The 17325-nt window shown below is 43.8% G+C and overlaps 1 long non-coding RNA gene across 2 annotated transcripts; it reads right to left on the bottom strand.

Moving 5' to 3' along the window:
- Window positions 1-962: 962 nt before the first annotated feature.
- Window positions 963-15565, bottom strand: LOC118238426. 2 transcript variants are annotated; one of them, XR_004768713.1, is made up of 3 exons: window positions 15447-15565; window positions 2962-3085; window positions 963-1262 (listed from the first exon to the last, which is right to left on the bottom strand). It is a non-coding gene; the product is annotated as an uncharacterized LOC118238426 (long non-coding RNA). The 2 variants fall into 2 exon arrangements; XR_004768712.1 differs by having other exon boundaries at window positions 2962-3088; window positions 15447-15557.
- Between the last annotated feature and the right edge of the window lie 1760 nt (window positions 15566-17325).

Raw genomic sequence — 17325 nt, 5'->3', positions numbered from 1 at the left:
TCATTCTCGTAGCTCCCTCCCCCCTCTTCCCGTGCTATCAATTTGCTCAGGGGATCGTGACCCTTTCCCCTTCTCCAGGGAACAATGTTTGTCTCTTTTAGGGTCCTCCTTGTTTACTAGTTTCTCTGGCAGTGTGGATTGTAAACTGGTAATCCTTTACCCTATGTCTAAAAATCCACATATGAGTGAGTACATATCATGTTTGTCTTTTTGTGATTGGGTTACCTCGCTCAGAATGGTTTCTTCTATTTCCATCCATTTTCCTGCAAATTTCAAGATTCCATTGTTTCTTTGGTTTTTTTTTTTTTTTTTTTTTTTTTTTTTTTGTTTTGTTCCGCTGAGTAGTACTCCATTGTGTAAATGTACCACATTTTCTTTATCCATTCTTCAGTAGAGGGGCATCTAGGCTGCTTCCAGTTTCTGGCTATTACAAATAATCCAGCGTCCCTTTCTTGACTCTTAATGAGCTTAACTCAGGGAGCTCAGGGAGCTGAGCCACCCTGAACTAATGGCAATGAGTTCATTATCGCATAACACTCTGGCGTACTCTAGAGAGAGTTCCAATCTCTGAGGCCAGGACTTTTGGGTTATAATAGTCACGTCCAGGTGGGGGGGGGGAATAGCCGAATTCGTGCATCCCTGGTATTTAAAGCCTTGCTACATAGCTCTGTCACTCTGACCACTCCCAAGTGGGTGTGGACATCACCTGTGCCAGCCCTCAAACTGGTGTGATCAGCATTTCCCCCTACAATTCCCCTTTTAGTCTAAAAGAGGAGTAAAACTTAACAGTGTAAGTTATCTATAATTAACAATCATAAAGGTGAATTACAAGAAGTTATAATAATCTACTAATATCACATCTTAACTATATCTATTCCAGCTAAGCCTTAAAGTCATCTGAAATAGATGTCCAAGCTTGAACACCTCCTTCTAAACTCAACCTTAAACAATAGGAAACTAGCCCTAACTCGGTGTCTACAACGGGGAAAGGGGGTGTAGTATTCTCCAATTTACTTCCTGCTGAAATGGGATGACATTAGCCTCGTGGGGTCCTGTAGGAAGAAAATGTTAGAGTAGTAAAAGTCTTGAGTCCAGTCTGTGTTTTGTGGGAGATGCTTGATTGAGGGCCTAGGTTGAAGTCCTTATCTTGATTGAAGTCCTTGTATTGACTGAAGTCAGTACCCGAAGCTCTGGCCGGAGTGTCAGTTCAAACCACTCAAGTTGGATCCAGTGAACTCGATGAGGTGTGGCCCATTTTGTTCCTGGATAGTTCAAGAATTGCTGTTAGGAAGTTCTTAATTGGCTGTGGGGAAGCAATGGAGCTAGTCCCCTGGTAACAGAAGTGCCCAAGAACAAGGAAATTCAGATAAGTGTAGATGGAGCAAATTAACTAAGGAAAAATGACAAAGAACTCCCGAGACTGAGATAGACTATGGGAGAAATAGCATTGTGCAACACCACCCAGTGGCCTTTTATGCATCTAGTGGTGAAGACTGGTTAGAGACTATTTTGGGATTGGTCATTATTTTAGCACATCTCTAGCTATGCATACTTTATGTGCACTCCATCAACCCAACCAGTTACTTGTCCATTCAGGGATGGGGTCATGTGTGCTACCTGGATAGCCTGTGATCCAACATGGGCCCTGATTTTCCTCCCTTCGGGGAACTAACTCCTGTCCTAGGGAAAAAAGAAGGAATCCACAACAAAGAGGGATGAGGGAATGTTTCTGGGCAATAAAAGGATCCTCTATCTTGATTTTGGCTTTATCTCAAAACAAAATTAGAAACTTAAAGAATCAACTCTACTGTGTTAATTATGCCTGTGCGCGCGCACGCGCGCGCGCGTGTGTGTGTGTGTGTGTGTGTGTGTGTGTGTGTGTGTGTGTGTGTGTGTGTGTGTGTGTTTGTGTGCAATGCATATACATACATCTGACAACACGTGAACCAGGTCCTCCATACTGCCACTCCCACTACCTGCCTCCTACACGAGGGATCAACTGAGAAGTTGCAACCCTGGAAACGTTATAATTAAGTCACAATAGGTAACAGCTTGAATGAGGACTGGGAACCACAAGGGAGAGTTTTAACAATCAAAGTGATAATATTTAGAAGGGGACCTAGAAAGGGCAGAGTGAACATTCGTTTATTTCCTCTGGGGCCTGGGGATATTTAAGTCAAAGCCAGGAGTCACTGGGTCATTGTGTGACAACCTGTGATACAGGGTGGTCCTCCCAAGTTGGTAGCCCTCCTTCCTCCGCATCATCCTGATAAATGGCCCATTAGCAGCCCATGAGGAGATTAAGAAGCACTTTCCTTTAAGGGAAGGCACAGTTTAACCAAATGGTCCTTGTATCTGTATGTCCTGCCTCTGGTATCTTTTATGAACAAAAGGAGCAAAGGTTCTGAGGTCATAACCAGCCTGGCCATATTTTGTTCTTATCTCCCTATTCTCTACTCCGTAATGAAATTTAAATAGCCTGCTATCGCAAAGTAAATAATTGGCACCATAATAGCCTTCTGGAAGCTTTTAATTGTGTCAAACCGGCTCGGCTCTTCAATTCTAAACATTCCTTACAACTGAAAGATATTTAGAGCGTTAGACGGAGACAGAAATGCAAAATGGTGTAAGAAGGCAGGAACTTGCCATTAATCACTACCGTGCTCCTTTACGCAAAGATTGTAAAATGCCTTCGGTGACCTCTTTGATTAGGTTGGAGGAGGTGGAGGGGTCTGAGTAAGAGAGGGAAAGTCTGGAATTTAGTGCCTTCTGTGTCCCTGCCTAGTTTCTGATTTGGGACAAAGCTGTCAATAATTCCTTTGGACCTCACTCTCCTGTCTACACCAGAGTGCGCCTCCCCACACCCTGGGTCCCAGGTCAGTGTGCCCGAGAAGGGATGAGCCTCCCACAAGTCTCCAGAACTGGGGCTCCTCTGCTACGTGAGGTCTGCTTTGGTCTTACCAGTGTCCTAGGATCCTTACAGAGAAGTGTCCACAGGCTAGCAGAATAATCCAGGGCTTGCTCTCACATTGCCAAGTGAGGTGAAAGAGCGACTACCTAAGATAAAGGTTTCCAAGACGAGAAACTACTGGGGAAACAAGAAAAAAAAGTTGAAACAAACCAAATCCCCTTGCTGTAAGACTTCCCAAAGCCTTTACTGGCTAATACACTTTGAGATTTTTCTAGAGAGGGGTACAGTACTTGACAAAGAAATCCTTTTTGTAAATAAAGATAAATGTTCAGCTCTGCCATGTCCTGAAAGAACAGGCCCATGGGTGTGCTGCTGTCTGGTTAGTGTTTAATTCACTCTCTTCTAACCAGATGGTACTCAACCCCTACTGCAGAAGAGCATCTCCTGGACCTGGGCTCATCCCAGAGACTCAGAACTTGTTGGTCTGAAAGTTTAGGGGCTGGGCAGTAGAATTACTTTGGCTCCTCTGGTGAATCTAGAATGTAGCCCATACGGAGAAGGGCTGGCTCAGGGACTATGGGAAGGTGTCTATTCTTTTCATGCTACTCTAGAACATATAAAGAGAGTCTCTCTCTCTCTCTCTGTCTCTCTGTCTCTCTCTCTCTCTCTCTCTCTCTCTCACACACACACACACACACACACACACACACACACCTCCACATAAATGACAGGGAGTATTCACCTCCCCTGGTAGAGGCAAGCTTGCTCTACTGGGATGGTCTGCCTGGAAGGTTCAGAATGAGTAACACACATTTCTTAACAGTCACTCAATTATAATTCTGCCCCTAATTATCTCTTTTTAAACTCTGTGGACTTTTCCTTTCAAAGTGGAAATAGATTTACTAATTTTTCTGGTTGTAACTTTAAAGCCTACTCACTGTGAGGCAGGGTGGACTACATTAAAGTGTAAAGTAAAAGCTAACCATTCTCTGCTGGCATAACTGGATGCAAACATGTAGAAGACTACAGATAGACCCAGGCCTTTGCCCTGCACAAAACTTAAGTCAAAATGGATCAAAGATCTCAACATAAACCCAGCCACACTGAACCTATTAGAAGATAAAGTGGGAAATACCCTTGAATTAATCCGTACAGGAGACCACTTCCTGAACATAACACCAGTAGCACAGACACTGAGATCAACAATTAATAAATGGGACCTCCTGAAACTGAGAAGCTTCTGTAAGGCAAAGGAGACAGTCAGCAAGACAAAACGACAGGCCACAGACTGGGAAAAGATATTCACCAACCCCACATCTGACAGAGGGCTGATCTCCAAAATATACAAAGAACTCAAGAAGCTAGTTTCCAAAACACCAAACAATCCAATTAAGAAATGGGGTACAGAACTAAATAGACAATTCTCAATAGAGGAATCTAAACTGGCTGAAAGACACATAGGAAAATGTTGAACATCCTTGGCCATCAGGGAAATGCAAATCAAAACAACTCTGAGATACCATCTTACTCCTGTCAGAATGGCTAAAATCAAAAACACTAATAACAGTTTATACTAGAGAGGATGTGCAGAAAGAGGAACACTCCTCCACTGCTGGTGGGAGTGCCAACTTGTACAGCCACTTTAGAAATCAGTATGGCGACTCCTCAAGAAAATGGGAATGAGTCTACCACAAGATCCAGCAATTCCACTCCTAAGCATATAAGCATATAAGGATGCAGAGGTTTCATAAGGAAGCAGAAATTTTGAGTCAGGTGTAGATTAGAAGAAAGGACATATGATAGGTAGGATTTTAGTTGGTGGGGTGGTAGAGGAGGAAGGGAGGGAGAAGGGAACTGGGATCATCATGTAATTCAATCTTGTTTGTAATTCAAATACATAAAAAATAAAGAACTTAAAAAAGAAAACTTGCAAAATAAACACATTTTAAAAGGGAAAAAAGCTAACCATTCTCAATTTCATTACTGTGAACATTTAACATTGACTTCTAGACTTTATATGGCCTTTTGCTGGTGGTTCATGAAATGCTAGGGATGGAACTCGGGGCCTTGGACATGCAAGTGCTCTACTACTGAACTGTGTGCCAGCCTAATTAAGCCAATAGATAGATGATAGATTAGATAGATAGATGGATAGATAGATAGATAGATAGATAGATAGATAGATGATGGATGAATGAATAGACAGATGGGTAGATGATGGATAGATGGATGGATGGATAAAAGATAGATAGATAGATGATAGACAGACAGACAGACAGACAGACAGACAGACAGACAGACAGAGTTAGCTGAATGTGTATGTATATAAGAGTGTATGTATGTATATGGAACACATGCATGCTTACTGAGAAAAGAAAAAGGCATCAGATCCTCCCGGAACTGGAATTGTAGATGGTTGTAAGCTGCCACATGGGTACTTGGAACCAAACCCCAGTCCTCTACAAAAGCAAGACGTTCTGGTGACCCCTGGGCCATATCTCCTGCTCCCAAGATAATTACATCTTAATGGCATTGTGTGGCTTGGTCCTTCACTGGTCAATTCTCTCAACTGTCGTCCCATCACAGTATAAAGAAAGCCATATCATCATTCACAATGTCCCTATCATATTCTGAACAGACTGCAAAGCCACCAATCCCTGTGCTTTGCTGTCCCATTCTCCCACCAAAGTAGGAATAGACACTTGTTCTCAGTTATCTGATTGCTTCCTTAGAGTAAACTCTTGAAAGTTGAAGTGATCTGTCCAAATCCCCAGAGCCAATGGAACCACGGGGCAAGGCTTCCCTGTCTATCCCAACACCCTTGGCTTCCTCCACTCTTCAGCTTTGATGATGTGTTTTCCAGCTATTCTCATTCTAAGTTCCCCCACCCTTTGTCAAGTCGCCCTTGTTTCCTTCACAAAACTTGGCTTCTCCTCTGCACTACCTTGTCTCATTTCAGCTGGAGGTCTCATCCCCAGAAGAGGTCACCAAATCCTTTTTGAAGGAGACACATGCTGAATCTTCCATAAAGGCTTCTGTGGCAGCCCTTGTCTCTTGGTATTACAGTTCTTTACTTGTCTGCCTCCCATAGAACACAGAGCCCTGTTTCCTTGAGCCTCAAACATGGCCCTGCAGAGATGACGCCTTCTGGGTTTCCTGGATGTCTACCAGTAAAAGGTCATGCCAGGTTTGTTTGTTCGTGTGTTTTTCCCAGGGAAAAACTCCAAACTGCCTGTTTTTCTAATATTAAAAACACCATATATGACCCACACTCTACCCTCCACCCCTAGAGTCAAAAAGTCACAGCTGCAAGCTCATCCCTAGGCTGGCTCATGGGACCTCGCCAATAACTTGGAGAGCATGTGCCATGTATGTTAATAGCTAGGAATGCAAAGAATCATCTGCTTTTGCACACCAGCATCCCTGACCACTGGCAAAAGCAGCTTGCTGAGAGAGCCCCATACTTTGTCTATAAGTGACCTTATCAGCAACAGGCCAAGTGAGTTTTGCTTCCTTTTTTTATTAGATGTATTCATTCTGTATTATATGTTGCTTGCATGTTTGTCTGTGCAACATGTGTATGCCTGATGCCCATGGAGGTCAGAAGAGGGCATCAGATCCCCATGGAACTGGAATTAGGGATTGTTATGAACCACCATGTGGGTGCTGGGAATCGAACTGAGGTCCTCAAAAGACAGGCCAGGGCTCTTCACTGCTGAACCATCTCCCCAGTCCCAAGTTTTGTATCTGGTAGCTCTGCTTAAGAACATTTACCTACCATCACCAAGTACTGACTTGTTTAGTGAGTGTCGTGTGACAAAGCCTGGCAGGTGTGTGATTGGGCGGGGCAGGCAGAGTCTGGTGTTCAACAAAGCAATCAAATAAAAGAAAGCTTTCATGAATATTTTGAAGAAAACAAAAAGGAGGCAATTAAATAAAAGAAAGCTTTCATGAATATTTTGAAGAAAACAAAAAGGAGAAGACAAAGGCTCTTCCTGACCATCTTCAGTGGGCAAGGTAACATGGGAAACTCTTCCCATGGATGGAAGAGCCAGTCATGTGCTTGTGGGGAGCTGGGTGACATGTTCCAGGGTGTTCAGGGTGGGGAGCCTTCAGACAGGGCAGGGTCCTAGTGAGGACGTGGCATTCACTGACGATATTTAAATATATGAGTTTTAAACTTTGTAAGAATCAAAGGTCTGGTTACTAACTACTATACAGGTAACCTGGATTCATAATTTACATATTCTGAGTTTTGTTCATTTTTTTAAAAATATCCCATAAATAATGACTGTCTTTGACTCTTCAAAGAATCTCAAGCCATAATCGTATCCGGATAACCCATCTGCGTAGAATAAAACTGGGGCAATATATTGATATTCAGATGAAAATTTACTGAAATAAATTTTATTGTGTTTCTAGTTTCTTTTCATGAAAAAAGTGGCATGAATACACAGATGTCATTTTAGGGTTTTTTTTTTCCTTTTCAATATTTTAATTACAAAATCTTCACAAATTATTCTTTCAAAAGAGGACACAGGAAAAAGCCTGGCAGGAAAGAACCATTTTCAACCATTTTCAAAATAGAAATGCAGACCCTTTTTTGTGTCCTCCAAATAACATTGCTTCAGGCTTCCTCTCTGTGCCCCATCCATATTTCCTGGCCATCTGGGGCCCCACTTCCAACTACAACTTCTTGGAGATCTTTTTGCTTCTATCCTCTTGTTTACACGTCTGACCCCGAAGTCCAAACCTACACAGCCAAGTGTGCAAGTAAGAGGGACAACTTGAAAGCCCTACATATATGGAAACATGTTTTCTCCTTGAAGGAAGGGATGGGTCGCACTGGCCCATCCACACTCCAGGTAAAATGCCTCCTGCTATTCTGCTTCAGGGAGTCAGCTTTTCAAGGGATTTCCAAAAGTGGAATCCAGATACTAGTAGAGGAAACAAGAAGGGACGGAAGGCACAAATCTGCCACCCATTGCCCGTATTAGCATGGCTCTGCAGCCTTTTTCATTCTTACCCTGGAAACTAATTCCTAAAACCAGTGTTTCGGAAAGAATTCACTTTGCCCAGTAGGGTCTCAGAAGGCCTTCAAAGCATCTTTGTGATGCTGTCAGAAAGTGTGAGAAATCTAAGAAAAGTGATGCACAGCTATGAGCCTTCTAAAGAGTGGCCGCTGAGTGTTCACTGAAAGTCTCTTATCTTCTGCTAGTGAGGAAGAGTCCACTATGGGGCATCAGGCCCACCTAGGAGAAATCATTGCTGAGAGTCAAAGGCAAGAATGGTCCACCCATCTGTGAGCTTCCTGTGGAGCCCTGACAGAGAACTCGATAAAAATCTCCTCCTCGGCTTCATAGGCTTCTTTATTGAGGTAGATGCCAACCGGGGATTTGAGCAGGGTCAGATTTTTTCTTGGCACTTAGATTACAAGGAAATATCACAGTGTTTATCCAAGTATAAGAAATGCCAGCATTCTGAACTCTTAAAAAGACTGGGCTAGTAAATGTCAGATAAACTCAAATAAGGTGCGATGTGGATGGTATGTGCAGTGCACTCTGCTGTCTCCTGCACTGAGGGTTTCTTTGTTGCACTGGGAAGAAATGTGTGTGCAAGAAAAGCACCCAAAGCCTCAGCAAGGTTCTGTGGTCCTCTATCAAACCTGGGCCACCACAGCCTACATTCCTTGTTTAGCGAGAAAATACATAAAATGGTCCCGTTCTTTCCAAATAAACAGAGCTCTGGAGAATCACATAGGCTGGGAACACCTGGTCAGCTTTCCCATTCTACACCCCAGGCAGGCATCACAACACTCTTATTAAAACCCAAATGCTACTGGAGAACCATCCCCAATACAGGACTCAAGGAAGAAGTTACTACCTATCAATGGGAAACATTCTAAAACATGGTGTGTGTGTGTGTGTGTGTGTGTGTGTGTGTGTGTGTGTGTGTGTGTGTGTGTGTGTGTGTGGGGGCTTGGTTTTTCAAGACAAGGTTTCTCTGTGTAGCCCTAGCTGTCCTGAAACTCGCTCTGTAGACCAGGCTGTCCTCCAAACTCAGAGATCTGCCTGTCTCTGCCTCCCAAGTGCTAGGATTAAAGGTGTACACCACTATGCCCAGCTTGTTTTCAATGTTTTAATTACATACTGCAGGATTTGCTTTGTTTTTTGTTTTTTTATCAGAATCCCCCAGTGGTTACCTGTTTACCTGTTGGCTCCATCCTGTTTCTGTGCTTTCTTGCTCTCCTTCCTTTCTTGTGTGGGGTGTGTTTGTGTGGGGGGGGAGCGCTCTCAAGAGTGCATGGCGGGGGTGCTTTCCCCACAAGCCATTTAGAAAAACTAACCACCTCATGGCCAGTCTCTAAATGAGTAGATGTATTTCCTATGCATAAAGATATTCTCATACATAACTAGAGTATAGCTAGCAATCTCAGCAAATTTAACATACAATACTTTCGTTTAAATCTAATGTTCCTGTCCCAGTTTTGTCAACTGACTCAAAGGTGAATTTACAGTGTTTTTCCCTCCAATACAGAAGTCAGTCTAGAGTCAAAGATTGCATTTAGCTTTCATGTCTCTATCTTTCATAATCTGGAACATTCTAGGACCTTCCTTTGCTGAGTACAATGAATGACCTTTCTCCAAGCCCAGCATTCTCTAAATGATCATTTTTCTCATTTGGCATTTGTCTAATATTTCCTCGTGGTTAGGGTTAGGTATTCTTGGCCAGAACACAACACAGATACCACCAGGCCCTCACCATGTCACATCTGGAAGCACGCATTGTCCACATACTCTCATTGCTGATGCAGCCCACTCAAGATCATTCAATTTTCCTGTAATAGGTTTGACATTATCCACCCCATAATAGCTAATAGCCTATAGAGAGAGGTTTTGAAACAACACAAATATTCTGCTCTTCATTCTAAATTCCACATGCAAGAATGATTCTTGCTTGATCTAATATTTGCCATGATGGTTGGCAATTGTAACTTTTTGATTTCAGCACCTCCATCCAATTCACCCGTTGGTTCTATATATTTCACTGCATGCCAGAGTTCCCCTCATATGCAAACAAAATAAGTGCTCATTTATTTATAAACATGAAATCATAAGTTACTATTTCTTTTTTAAGATTTATGTTTAAATTATGTGTCTGTGTCTATGTGTGGCTTTGTGCTATGGGTGCAATACTGAAAGAGGCCAGAAGAGGGCATCAGATCTCCTGAAACTGTAGTTACAGATGGTTGTGAGCCAGGATGTTGATGCTAGGTACCAAGCCCTTGTCCTGTGGAAGAGCAGTCAAGTGCTCTAAACCTCTGAGCCATCTCTCCAGCCCCATAAGTTCCTATTTCTAATGACATAATTATCCCAGATTTAGCTACTAGAACCTATTCCCCCTGGCCTTCCATCTGTGTCCTTGTGAAATACCCTCCTCTCTTTATGACTGCTTCCTTAATTTCTAACATAACAACACGTTCTAAGTTCACCTTGGACAGCCCTGCTCTGGCCCTAAAGTTGCCTGGTTCCCCTATCTTTAGATGGGATGGTAGTCAGAGTTCTCTAAGGAAGAAAAAAAAACTGATAAAAACCTATATATCTTAAAGGTGGATTTGTTGGTTTGGCTTACATGATATGGTCTAGGTCAGTGGTTCTCAACCTGTGGATCATGACACCCTTGGAAGTTGAATGACTCTTTCACAGGGGTCACCTAAGACTATCAGAAAACACAAATATTTACATTATGATTAACAACCATAGCAAAATCACGGTTACAAACCAGCAAAAAAAAATAATTTCATGGTTGGGGTTCACCACAAATGAGGAACTGTATTAAAGGGTGGCAGCATTAGGAAGGTTGAGAACCACTGGACTAGGTCAAGCAACAATGGCTGCCTTCCCACTGGAGAGCATGAGAACATGGGAGCTACTCAATCTTTAGCGTCCATGCTTCAACAGTTCCAGTCTGGCACTGAAGGCCTGGAGGACTCCTGGGGACTCCAATCTATGTCAGAAGGTTGAAAAGCCAGGTTCTCATGGCAGCAAAGAATGGTGGCAGCCATGACGAACAGAAAGATGCCAACGGGGCAGAAAAACTTGCCAACAGACCTTGCAGACAAGAAGTGTGATGGGGGAGTAAAAGGTATTGTCCACATTTAGGATGGGCATCCTCACTTCAATAACTGATCAAGAAAATCTTCATAGGTGCAGCAGTCTACTGGCTCGCTTGACAGCCAAAGTTAGTCAATACAGATAGGGATGGTATTAAAAACCAAGGTCTGGATACGAGGTATATAGTCTTTGCTGTTGTGATGCTTGCTTCTTAGCCCTTGCAGCAAAGCTGCATGTATGTACATGTTGCATACATATGCATGCTGATACATGGATGTATACATGTGCTTTAGAAATATGGAACACACTGGTGCCTCAGTTTCCATCCATTTCAACAGGGATTATTTTCCCTTCCCCCAACTCCATATTATTCATTTCCTATCCTCCTAATGAAATCTGGGTTGCCAACAATGACAGAGTTAGCACTAGTTTGCTGTGTTCTGTAACATATAAAAGTGTTTCAGAATTGCTTTTTCCTGTAAGTATAAACTGCTGTGTGTCCCTCTATTCCTTCATTGAAAAGGAGGGTAGGGACAAGGGTGACATTCAGTGGTGGAGCACTCACCCAGCATGTGCAAAGCTCTGAGCTTAGCATCTAGCACTGGAGAGGGACTTAAAGCTTAGGGTATATAGTCAAACACAGATCTCTTAAAGCTTAGGGTATATAGTCAAACACAGATCTCTTAAAGCTTAGGGTATATAGTCAAACACAGATCTCTCCTCCTTCCCCACTCCTGTCTTCCCCTTCCCTCCTCTTCCTCCCCTCTCCCCCTTTTCTCTCGCCTCTCCCTCTTCCCCCTTCCCTTCTCCCCTTCCTCTCCCTCCCCTTTCCCTTTTTCCCCTCCCTTTCCCCCTCCCCTCTCTCCCTTTCCCCCCTCATCTCTCCCCCTTACTCCCTCCTCTCTCTCTCCTTCCCATCAATGTGGCTATGTTATTCATCTAAACTACATTTGATGGGTTAGTTTCAGTTTGCTTTCAGTTTCAGAGGATCTTTTCTATCCATATTAATTTATGAATATATAAACACTGACATGCTTCCAGAGGCTAAAGTTATACAACAGACACACTCAGACAAGTATTGCTCTCTCCGTATTCCTTCTGCCCACTCCTCTTCTTGGCAGCCAACTTTAATGTTTCCTGGCTGGTCCTCTCTGAGTTGTTCTGGGAGAAATAAGCAAATACAGATGTTGACCTATCTTTCCTTCTTTACCACATAAAAAGAAAAACACTTTGATGATGTTAACCTTGATGGTCAGATTGAGCAGCTCTTGGAGCAGGAAGGCACACCTCTGTGAGGGCATTTCCAGAGGGCATGGACTAAAAGCTGCTTCAATGTGGGAGGAGCCGACTCCTTCCTAGCAGTCCTGGAACTCACTGTGTAGACCAGGCTGGCCTTGAGCTCACACCTAACTCTGCCTCTGCTGAGATCAAAGGGGTGTGCCACCACCACCACCTGGCTGCTATTTCTTCCCAATTACTTTATTCTAATTTACACCATAATTTTGTTTAAACAAATAAATTTCCTAAATATATTTAAAAGCAACTCCCTATCAAATTAAAAGAAAGATGTCTTATTCCAGAGATGGTGGCTAAAGCCTAGGGAACTAAATAAATAAACAAATAAATAAATAAATAAATAAATAAATAAATGGAAAGGATAAGTTTTATTAAGATTGAACTTAGGGTACCTAAGTAAATCTCTAAGCTTTGATTACAGGTGTCATTGTAGAGAGGCACCTTGGTGAGAAATGGAAGCCACGGGTATTCCCTGAAGCATGAAATCTAAGCATACCATCCTTTACTAACAGACATTCATGACCAATAAGGCAACCTTCTTACCCATGGAATAAATAGTCAGCCTTGAGAGCTTGCCAAAACATCCACATACTATTTCTTTGCATCTTCATTACTTTGGAAAATGTTTTCTAACAGTCTTCTTACAAAAGGAGAAACCAGGTAGGTCTTGCTTTATGTAAAATCAGTGGGTGTGGTTTTCTGAGCTCTGTGACTACACAACACAGGCCAAAGAAGCCAAGTCAAAAGCTAGCAAGCAATTAGAGCTGACTGAAGAAACAGGAACCCAACTCTAATTAATGAAATTGCTAATTACCCTTCTCTCTGCAGACATGACTCTGCTCTTGGTCTTCCGCCCTGGCATGGACTTGGCTTCTGTCATGCTTCCTACAAAACAGTGGCAGCAAAGGATATCCCTTCCAAGTTACATTTGCCCACAAAATAAGTCTCTCCTGTCCTTTCTAGAGCCACATTTCCCAGCCCTTGAAGCTCAGATCTGCCTACTGCCACAGAAACCATAAGGAGAGACCACCTAGCTAGTCCCTGCCCAGGCATGAGATGTGCAAGACACTGGACCCAAACAGCTTCCCTCCTGGTTTTTCTTCCCTTCTTAGTCCATTTGAACCTGGTAACATAGGTTCTGGGCAGCCTACTTCCTGACCGACTGGGAAATCTGAGATGCAACCCCCAAAACTAGCCCCAGAACCCAGAAAATATTGCCAATGTTCAGTGACTGTCTCAGGCCAAGGCTTGGAACTGTCAGTGACCAAAATACGTGGGAAATCATCAGCACTTTGAACATCCCTTCAAACCCACATGCGACCATCAAGTCCAACACTGACTCTTAACACTCGAGACACGCACGTTTTCCTCTCTATGCCGCATTGCCTTCGTCCACAGGAAAAGGAAAAGATATTAGTTTCTTTCCTCACTGCTGTAACAAAACACCTGAAAATTACATGTTTAATTTTTTAAAAATCGAGTCTTTTTTGAGGCAGGTGGTTAGTTGTACCCACAATTAGGAGGCAGAGAGAGACAGACAAATGTTGGTCATCTGTTGGATTTCTTTTTTTTTTTTTTAATTCAGTCTTTTACCCTAACCCATGCAACGGTGCCACCCAGAGTTTGCATGAGTTTTTCTTTCATAATTCTCCCAAAGATGTGAAATTCGGTGAAAACACTAAGACAGCACCTCCCTGGTTAATGTCAACTGTCTCATCCACCACTTCACTCAATTCAAGCTCCAAACCTCATATTTTTGCCACATTTCTAATCCGCTGTCAAGCCCAGTCATTCTGCCTGAAGACACCTCATATATTCTTCCACTCCCCTACTTACTCTTTGCCGCTGCTTGAATTGTGCTCTGAGACAGAATCTAGAAGTTGCCTTCTCCAAAGTCCCATCCATCCTTCCCCCTTAATAAGTAACTCCTGAATTTTAGCAGGTTAGACATTCAATTCAGCTGGAGAAATGTATTTCCCAGGTCTCATCTAATCAGGGCACTACGCAGCTAAGTTCTAACCAATGGGAAGTGAGCAAATTTAATAGGGTAGATTTCTGGAGTTTCCCTTTTGCTTTTTAATATGTATATGGGTATGTCTTCTTATGACTATGTACACATAACTGTAGTGCCTAGGGGGGCAGAGGTATGAGCATTCCCTGGAGCGGGAGTCACAGGCAGTTGTGAGCCACCCAACACAGGTCCTGAGAACCAAACTTGGGTCCCATGTAAGAACAGTATGTGCTCTTAACCAGCCAGCCATCTCTCCAGCTCTGAAGTTCCCCTTTTTGAATCGTGCTTTTCTGCTCCCTCTCTTCGCCTCACTGCTGATATGGTCTTGAAAAGAACAGCCCCACCCTAGGATGGCAGAACTGAGAGCCGGAAGATGACTTGCTCCCTGATAACTTTACAGCATGCACAGCAGTTCTTGGCTGCTTGCTACTTTCTAAGAGACAGAAATAAACTTAAACTTGTGACAGGGACAGACACAAGTGAAGAGAATTCATCATGACTAGTACCCCACTGTTTCTCCCTTTTCTAGATTACAGCAAAGACTTTCTGCATTTAGTTTCTTTGCCTCTCAATATCTCTCCCCATCCATCCTTCTCTGCCTACCTACACACACACACACACACACACACACACACACACACACACACACACACACACACACACACACCAGTCTTCCAAGAACACAGCTCTCTCTGTTCCCTCACAGAACCTTCAATGACCCTCACCCCCATGGCCCAATCTCCTTGGATACCATCATTTGGCCCCACCTACCTCTTGCCCTTACCCTGACTCCTCCCCTTCCTCCCTAACCAAACTTAATTTTTTCTTGCTTCATGTCCTTATTCCATTCTCTGCTAGCCTCACATATTCACCCATATTCTGTCCTTTTAGAGTTTATGTGCTCAAATTTGAACTGTCTTTCAGGGCTCAATTGCCATTTGACCTACTATGGAGCCAGCTTATCTGCTCCCAAGCAAGAAGCCTTGGTTCTCGGAACCTTCCCAGCACCCTCCTCATGTGAGGGAGCCCTGAAGGCCTTCCCACACCAAGACCGGTCAAATTCCTGTCCTTCTGGCCAGACTTCTCCTTTGCCTGCTGAGGTCCCAGGACTCACCTACTCAACCTGTCTCTTGGTTCTCTTCCTACCCAGGGACATCGCTCTTCAGGCTTGTCTAGCCCCATCTGTAGAGAGCTGCAACGTGCTGCGCCTTAAAGATGGCGCTGGTTTCCGCCTTCCACCCTCCCAACAGTGAGTGCTCTCTGTAATAAACAACTCCATATTTGGCTAAGGCGGAGATCTAGGCTTGCTTCCGCATATGTGAACCTGCAGTCACCACGTGACATGCCAGGGTTGGCTACTCTTAGGCTTTATAAGCAGTGGGTTGGCTTTCCCTGGGGTCAGAAGATTGTTCAAGGTTCCTGAATAAATTGCTTAAAGAAGAGTTCGTGTGTTGCTCCTTGCTGGTTCGTCTCCCTTGCTGGTCGAGGCGGATGCAACAAGTGGTGGCCCGTTTGGGGAACATTCATCTGAGGACTCAGAACTTTCTGCAGTCAGGGCAGTGCACTGGTAAGTTCCCAGGTAAGATGGGAATCTGCAACAAAAGCTGGTATATTGCTCCTCTCCGTAGATACAGAGGGAGCGGGAAAAGTTCGAGGACAAGCGAACCGAAAGTAAAACAAAAGGGAAGACTGCACTAGTTTGGCCATGGGCGCTTCTCAGTCGCACCCAATTTTTTTAGCTCTGAATGAGCTGCTTCGTTCTAAAAATCTAAAACTTAAGAAAAGCACTCTTGAGAGGTTCCTGGGGGAATGTGATGCCATTGCACCTTGGTTCGCAGTCTCAGGGAGCCTTACGATTTTTTCATGGGATAAGTTAGGCAGAGATCTTGATTTTGCCGCAGAGCAGGGAACACTTAAAGGCGGAGTAAGATCCATCTGGAAACTAGTGAAAAACTGCCTTCAGGATCAGAGATGCAGTGAGGCTGTGGAGAATGGACAGGCAGCCTTAGAAATGTTACAGGAAGAAAGGTCAGAGCAAGCGGATAGCGAGAAGGGTAGCAAGTCAAAGCAAAAATTATACCCTGACCTTACTGACTTAGAAGACTCATAGTCTACGGACTCTGAGGAAGAGTTACAAGCTCTCGTAGAACAGATTGAGAGGACAAAAATAAGGAAAAAGGAGAAAAGGGACATGGAGAGACCTGGAGAGGAAGACTGTTGCAGATCTTCTCAGTGTAGGGTGATGCCATCTGACCCCCCTCCTTACGCTGAGGGAAGAGGAAGCGGAGTAGGACGTTCTTTCTGCCCCGAGGTTTGGAAAGCGGTGAGAACCAAGCTGCATTTGGCTTATCCTGTGTTTCAGGATGCACAAGGAAATAGGTGTGAAGAGCCACTAGATTTCAAAGTTATCAAGTCCTTGGCCGAATCTGTAAGAACGTAAAAGATTGTTTCAGTTTCTCTTACAGAATTGGTCATCCGAGTTTGAAGATACTATGAGAGACCTCAGGATGGCTTTCGTGCATGTGAATTCCACCCGAATAGACCTATCCCTTGCGAGCAGCCTGACCTCCTGGTTGAACTCTGCCATGGACCATCTAAAGGAATGGGTGGGCTTGGGGGCACTTGCAGGCCTTTTGGTGCTGGTCTCCTTGGTATGCCTCTGGTGTATATGTAAGATCAAAGTCACACAACGGCATGATGCAGTCATGATCATTCAAGCCTTCACAGCCATAGAAGCAGGACAGTCCCCCCAAACATGGTTAGCGACCATGAAGAATTGAAATTTGTCGCGCTCAGGATGCAAGGCTAAGCACTGCACTTTGGGTCAGCCTTTGGGACCCAAAGAGGAGCATGTCTGATTGCATGCAGGTTGGCACCCTGATTCCCGCCTCTGTGAAAAGGGTGTGGGACGGGTCTGGTGCTCGTTTTAGGTGGGTGACATCTGAATGAGGATCAGTACAGAGTCCCATTGTTTCAGAGATCAGACCTCTACT

This window comes from Cricetulus griseus, chromosome 2, assembly GCF_003668045.3.
Source record: "Cricetulus griseus strain 17A/GY chromosome 2, alternate assembly CriGri-PICRH-1.0, whole genome shotgun sequence".
Taxonomy (NCBI): domain Eukaryota; kingdom Metazoa; phylum Chordata; class Mammalia; order Rodentia; family Cricetidae; genus Cricetulus; species Cricetulus griseus.
This window is presented reverse-complemented; position numbering and strand designations above follow the sequence as displayed.